This window comes from Myotis davidii, unplaced genomic scaffold, assembly GCF_000327345.1.
Source record: "Myotis davidii unplaced genomic scaffold, ASM32734v1 scaffold2383, whole genome shotgun sequence".
NCBI lineage: Eukaryota > Metazoa > Chordata > Mammalia > Chiroptera > Vespertilionidae > Myotis > Myotis davidii.
The window spans coordinates 54,301-62,039 of NW_006294078.1; the positions used below are offsets into that span (position 1 = coordinate 54,301).

Here is a 7,739-nt window from a genome sequence, read left to right on the forward strand (position 1 = left end):
GAGAAAAGAGTCACACCGTGGCCTCCAGGGAAACTACACAGGCTCTATGGACTAAACAAAGCACCATAATAAGGGAAGTGAGCAAAATAGGCATAAGGCTCCTAATCAAAAGAGGATCACTGCAGGTAGGTAGGGAACTCCTAGTTGAGACTGCAGGTGAGACCTCAGTGCTCAGCTGGGGATTCCTCAGGCCTGTCTTATAGCTATGACATTTTAAGGGTCTCAAGCTTTAGTGGGATCTTCTATGTAGCATAGGGAGAACAATTTCATTAACATCTTGCCTTCCTAACCTCAAGAAGGGACCAGGACCCTTTCCTTCCTAAATCTCCCAGATAATGTTTTATAGTATTGTGGATATAAACTTAAGAATTGAGGCTGAACATGGGCTTAAATCCTGGTTCTGCCATTAATTAGCTGGAAATTTTTGGATAAATCATTTCATCTCTTTTTGCTCCAGCTTTTCACATCCCCAAAATAGGTATAAATATAGTAACCTAATAAATTATAGTGAGAATGAAATGAGATAATGTACATAAAGTTCTTAGCTCATTATTTGATACACAACAAATGCTCAAAGACAATGGTGTTTGTGCTGCCAGAAGGAAATCAAGGGCTAGTGACAATTGATTTAACAGAGTCAAGACAAATGAAATAGAAATTTCTGATAACCTCAGCCTTACCTAACAATGGGTCCTTGTACCATCGGGACTCAAGAATGGCGGCTATAAAAGAAATAGCATCTAGTCTCACCTACTCATGTTATAAATGAGGAAATGAAGGCTCATGTTGAGGAATAAAGTTGCTAAAGGTCGTATAAGTTGCTCACAGTTCGGAGTTGTGTCATATATTAACCCATTGTGCCTTCCAACGTTTCTCATCAGTTCTCTTACCTTTTTGCTGTACTTATCTCTCTGGGAAAAGGGAGACACATCATCAAGGAAGCCAAAAGACAGGCAGCAGTCTTGGCAGTGAGACATTGGAATCTTTCAACCCATAGCCATCTGGGGAACAAGGAAGCTGCCAGGATCATTGTCAGGCCTGGAATTTCTGAAAGAATTCCCTTGGCAACACCTAAATCCTGTTGTTAAACATTCCAAGATGTTTGTGTCAAATTCACCCCCTTCCCAGAAGTGGCAGTTTATCTGTTAGAAAGTAGTTGGCCTATAATGAATATTGACATGAAAAATGGCACAGTAGAAAACTGCCCCATGAGGCCTAGGCAGATGACTTGTCTTTCAGGTAGAAAAAAGTAAGTTTTTTTTTATTTTATTATCTTAACTCTTAATTGAATGTATGTTGGTAAGGGGGTGATATGTCCCTCTAATTTATGATCTTGGAGTGACTTCAAACCTCAAAATTTAAAATGTATTTCTCACTCCTTCATTTTTCTCTCTACCTACCCAATCCATCCCAAGCCATCCAGAAATGTGGCTCTTTTAGCCAAAACAAAAATCATTGTCAAGAGTATGGTAGAGTGAAAAGAGTCAGGCAATCTTGGATTCTAATGCTGCTTTGGGCACCAACTAGCCAATTATGGCATTGAGAAAGTCTTTCTTTGGGCCTCAGATTTCTTCTCAAGAAATGTGGATAAAAAGACTTACCTGGTAGATTTGTGAGGAAAGTGTTCAATGAGCTTTCCAGAGCCTCCCAAAAATTAGTCCACTAGTACGTTGGCTCAGTCCTTGGACCTGTGTGTGGAGGCCAGCCAAGGAAGCTGATTAATAAAATGTGCATTCAGGGTGGCAGAGAAGACACAACTTGTGATTTCATCTATCATCACCCTCTGTGGCTACAGCCCCAGTGAGAAGACCTGGATAAACTGGGGGTGTCCACAGCCTCCTGAACATCTTATCTGAGTTCATAAAAAAGGAAAAAAGATATAAGGGTGGTAAAGATTCCTTCATAGTACACTAGAAGTTAAAGAGCCTTAAAAACCATATTGCCCCCATATGAATGGAAAGGGTTGGTGGCTGAACTGAAATTAGTATTATTTCCACTCTTGATGTTCTAATGCATGCCTTTCCAATAGAGTGTATACAAGAAAAGCAGGTTCAGTTGAGAAAGGCTGGCCAGACTCATAGGGAGAAGAGGTGGAGATTTACATGAAGCAATATTGAGAAATTCCAAAGGTCTTCTCATGATCCGTCATGCTGTATAAAATGTCATCATTTGTCCTCTGCTCTACTCTGGAAGGGCTAACACTACAAGCAGCAGGACCTGCCATGAAACTGACTCAGCTGGGCCTTCTCATACTAGGAGCAGTCTGGATTTCTTTCAGACACAGTTCAACACCCTGTTCAGCCTCACCCAGAGATATTTACTCAGCATTACTTTCATGACCTTTCTCAACAGAGGGCTTACAACCATCAAAATACAGGATATAAAAACTAAAAATGTCTCCAGACAAAATCTACCTCATCCTCCCCCGCTCCTCTTCTTTGCAGAATAAGCAAAAAAGTGAGTCATATAATGTAGAAAGGACTTGCTTAAAACTACACAATGGGTAAATGGCACAACCAGGACTGTTACTCAAATATATTGACTCCTGATTCCAGAAAACATTCCACTTCCATGTGTTTATCTCCTAAATAGCATATTTGGGGAGGAAATATTATTCTCCCTTCTCACAGTAGAAGCTCCAGAATAAAAGGCTGATGGTAACCTTCTCCCCCACCCTTAACCCAAGATCCCTGAGGAAGGTTCAAGGAGAATGTGGTGGGCAGGTCTAAGCAATCTTTGCTAGCCATGAACACACTTCTAGCTTGGGAATCCAAACAAAGAGGAAAAATGAATACTATACCTGTTACTGGAGTGGTGCTTTAGTCTCAGAGGAGGCACAGGTTCCCTGGTGATGAGCCAACCTGCAGAGGCCAAAGGGAACTGGGCTTTATGCTGTGAGCAGGAACATCATGTGTTTTGAAGGGCCCTTGGTGTCTTCAAGAGGAAACAGAAATGAGGAAGATAAGGCTGAGGTTAGCCAACGGAAATCTGGGTGCAAAATGACAAAACAGTGCTGTTGTGAAAGGGTCTGCTAGTGCAGCAACAATCCCCACCACCATGCCCCCACCCACTCCCAGGCAACCTCCAAAAGATACTGGCTCTCGGAGCTGCAGAGAGTCAGAGAAAAAAGCCCCTGGCTGCCCTACCTCTGCCTAGGGGCCAAGGAGATTCTCCAGAGCTACTGAGGAAATCCTGAAATTGAGAAATTGAGCCTCTGAAGGATGAGAGAAAATGTCTGATAACAAAAAGAGAATTAGTGGCATAACTGGAATTTGAATCCATTTCTATTAACTCCAAATTGTGTATTCTTTCACTCTCAGAATGCCTCCTAAACCCAAAATACCCTTTTTACTTCCCCTGGCAAAGATACTCCCCTGGCACAGCTGCATAATTGACAAAGTCCAGTCCAAAATGAAAATACGGGCTTCTTGTAAAAATAAGGTATTTCAAAATGGCAACAGCAGAATATTAATCCAAATGTGGGGTCTTTTTAAGCATGGGGCCCTATGAAACTTTATAACTCTCATGCTTATGAAACTGGCCCTACTGGCACAGCTCTGACCACAGGCCACATTCTGGCATCCAAGAGCCTTGCAAAAGGAAATAAAGAAATTTATATGTATTAAATAACTTTGTATGTGCTTTCCATTTGTTATCCCATTTAATCAACAATCCTGTAATATGATATTTTCATTATCCTTATTTATAGGTGAGGAAGCTGAGGCACATAGAAGTAAAGAGATGTCCTTAAGAATAAAAAACTATGAAATAATGTAGAAAAAGAGATCCACATGCAGGTCTTTCTGGCTCCAAATATTTGGCTTTTTCTACTCCTCCACATTGACTATAAGGAGAGGGGAGAAAAGTAGTTAATTTTAAGAAGGAAAAGATGGTGCCAAACCCTTGTCAGACTTTATAGGAGACATGAAAGATATGATAAGGAAGCAAATTGCTTCCTAGCATCTTATTTTGCAATATTTTGGCAGTCCCCATTCATGGTAAGGAAGGTGCTTGATTCTCATTATGCAGTGCTCTATGTCATGAATCCTGAAGGCATGGCAGATGGGAAAGGCAATTACTGCAATGCTTTCAGGATATATTTGGGATCACCTTCAATTATTGCAGTGCCCAAGTCCCAGTCATTAGTCTATATAGCAAAAGTAGGATCCAGAGAAATACTTAAGCCCCAATGAATAATCTGTCCAAGCTACATATAGTCTTATAAATCCAGGTTCAAGAGAAAAGACCGTATTCCATGAACCAGGAGTTCTGTGCCAGAGCTCCTGATCTGCTAACTGTGTTCCCTCTCTTAGCCATGGTTTTCCATTTAACCATCAAAAGTTGGACTAGATGATCTTGGTGACCTCTTCAACTCAAACATTCCCTGGTTTCTTTATAAAGTGCTCCATCATTGCCACCCCTCATAGTGAGCTTTCCTGTGAGGGCCTAGAGACTCTAAGGACAGCCTAGGATATGGATTTACTTGTACTCACACTACTTGGCAGTAACTTCTTTCTTTCAGAATAATGTAGTGGCTTAGTCCTCATGACCTGTTTCCACAGATCTTGCATCTAGAAAGATTCAGTTCCTTTTCCTTTTGATTTCTGACTAAAGCTTGGGGTGGAAGCAGGATTGCCCTGTGGGCACTTTCTTAGGGAAGGACCTCTTCTCCTTACATACAACATAGTGATTAAGTTTATCTACATACTTTTTCTTATTTTCTCATCTATCAATTAAGGTATTTTACTGTGTGTGTTTTTAATAGACACCTCTGAAGACATTGTCTTCATCTAAAGTAGTAATTAACAGTGGCCACTTTGGACCCCATAGTAGGACCATAAAAAAAGAGCGCATTAGGAGCATGGAGGACCTACAAATCATGCCACCTATGCAGAAGACCTGAATTAGTGCAAAGAGCATTGAGTTCCTTGGAGTTCTTCTTTACCTTAAAACACAAAGCATGCTAGGAAGGGCCATGTGTGCAGCAATAGCACAAGGTACTTTTTTTCAGGTCTGTTGTCCATCCAAAATACAAAAAGTCCTCCCATTTTGGATGTTCTCTGAATTGGCTATGCTTATAATGGGGGATGAGTGAGAAAAAAAAATTGGATGGGGGGCTCAGGAAAGTAATGCTGAGATCCCGTACTGTAAATACATTCATTTATTAACTTATTGCTAGGATGAAAAGAATGCTAAATTTTGAGTCAGAGACCCTGTGTCTTAGGACCTAGGTTATAGTCTGTGGTTTTTAGACCCAGTTCTGTAACTCACTAAATTCCCTTTAAAAATTATGCACAGCCTGTCTGAGCCTTAGCCATCACATCACGTTGAGGGATCCTTGGGCTGGAGGGGAGAGAGACACAAGTATGCACCCAAGGAACTATGACTTTCTACAGTATGAGGAAAGTTATTTGACACAGGTATAAGTGCTATAAAAATGTGGGTAAGGAAAGTGTGACTCTTCCAGGGTAGAGGGCAGAAAGGTGATGGTATTTAGAAAAGTTCTTAGAAAAGTGGATTTTAGCTAGATCTTAAAAAAATGGAGAGAGAAAATAACAATGTTCACTGTCTCTGGAAAGCCTTCTCTGACTATCCCTCTCTCAGCAAAATTAGTTACTCCTTGTTTTGCCCACTTTGAGTACTAAAAATATTTCAATTCTGCAAACTTATGTGTCTGTTTCTCACAGGAGAACAAAAACTTCCCAAAGTAGGGGCTGTGCCTGTTCCCTTTCTTTTTTCACAGGGCCAGGAAAAAGTAGTTGCTCTGGACTCTGAGTTGAATAAATGAATGTGTCAGTGCATAAGCAAATGAAGAACTCCTTAGCCCAAGGTCCCCATATTCCTTAGCTTACCTCACCTCTGTGAAGGAAATTAGAAGGCCCCCCTGCAACTCATAGTTCATCTTCTTGCTTACCTATCCCCACCTCCTTTTAGAAGTTGGTAAAGAAAAGGCCCCAGGGACAATTGCAAAGCTGAGACCACTTCCTGTGCAAGAGGCTGGTGTCCACATACTCCACCTCAACTCTGGTTATTGCTGTTCATATGATTGCACTGGGGCTTCCTCTAAAAGGAAACCCAAAGGCTGATGCAATATATAGGCACTCCCAGGCCCGGGTTGAAGAACTTCATGTACATCTGGGCCTGGAGACAAAGGGTTCACTGTGAGGTTCCCCACAAACCCAGTGATATCCCCAAGGTAGTTAGCAGCTATTAACCTACCAGCTACAGCTCAACTTGATTCAACAAGAGATTCAACAAGAGTGTGTTGAGTACCTACTGTCTACAAAGCTTTATGCTTGGCACCAATGGGGAAAATAGATATATAACAGAACAGTAATATACATCTAATAGAAATGTAATACAGCCACATTAAATTTTTGAAAAACAAAATATATAGAATTTCTGGTCATCTCTCAATTCTTTTGGAAGAATGCTCAAAAGCTTTCCTTATTTTCCCTCTTCTCCCTTTGAATTCAGTTGGAATTTGGTTCAAAAACAATGGTCAACCTATGTGAATAAAAAGAGATGGATAGATCAAAAAAAAAAAAAAGAAAAAAGAAAAACAAATAGGTGAAAGTAACTTTGAGAATATATTTTATTTAACACAATGCATCTAAAATGTTATCTTAACCTCTTAGCAATGTAAACATTTTTAATGAGATATTTTACATGCTTTGAAGTATGGTGTGTATTTTATACTTACAGTAAACCAATATTTGGATTAGCCATGTTTCCAGTGTTCAATTGCCACATGTAGCTAATAGCAACCATATCAAACAGCACAGGTATAAGATGTGATCCTTACCCTGGCCAGGTGACTAAGTTTGTTGGAGTGTCATCCCATACATCAAAAGTTTTCAAGTTCAATTCCTGGTCAGAATACATACCTAGGTTGCAGGTTCGATCCCAAGTCAGGGTGGTTATGGGAAGCAACTGATCAATGTTTCTCTCTCATCTCTCTAACATCAGTAAAAACATACACTCAGGTGAGGATAAAAAAATGTGATCTCTTCCCTCAAGGAATTTATAGCCTAGTCCAGGAGCCAGACTAATACATTTGTATGTACAAGAAATAAGTACTATAGTGGAACTGCACGTATGGAAAAGAGCACTGTATCAAAGTCAGGAGACCTGGGCTATAGTCTTTTCTCTGTCGCTGATTCTCTGTGTGACTTTGAATAAATCCCTTTACCTCTATGAAACTCCATATTTCTTTTTTAAAATTTATCTCTACTTTTGAAAGTATTACAGATGTCTCCCTTTATTTCTCCCATTGACTCCCTCCACCCTGCACCTGCCCCCCTCCCCAGGCCTTCACCACACCATTGTCTATGTCCATGGGTTATACATATATATGCATATAAGTTCTTTGGTTAATCTCTTCATGTCCCCCCTACCTTTCCTCTGAGATCTGTCAGTCTGTTCCATGCTTCCATGCCTCTGCATCTATTTTGTTCATCAGTTTATTTTGTTCACTAGATTCCATGTGAGTGAGATCATGTGATACTTGCTAAATTAAATAAGCCAGTCAGGGACTCCATATTTCCATCTCTACAGTGAGGCTGGACTAGATTTATTTGCTCAACAATTACATGTTAAGTGTTTTCTAAGTATTAAGCATGGTAGGAAGCATTCAGGATACTGAGATGAACAAGACACATAAGATGCCTGCCTTCTTAACACTTACAATATGGTGGGAAATAGGTATTAATTCCAGGTAAATATGACAAAAAAAAATG

General features: G+C 40.2%; 1 long non-coding RNA gene across 5 annotated transcripts in view; it reads right to left on the reverse strand.

The window, feature by feature from the left end:
* LOC107183826 overlaps positions 1-2,943 on the reverse strand; it is a 3,922-nt gene extending 979 nt beyond the window's left edge. Inside the window, exons 1-3 of one of the 5 annotated variants that reach the window (XR_001514627.1) lie at positions 2,801-2,943; positions 1,602-1,688; positions 681-1,017 (exon numbers count right to left, since the gene is read on the reverse strand). This is a non-coding gene — a long non-coding RNA (uncharacterized LOC107183826). Of the gene's footprint in view, positions 1-6; positions 1,079-1,601; positions 1,689-2,800 lie in introns of those variants that run through there. The other 4 variants (XR_001514629.1, XR_001514626.1, XR_001514628.1 and 1 more) reach the window with 4 other exon arrangements.
* Positions 2,944-7,739: the final 4,796 nt, after the last annotated feature.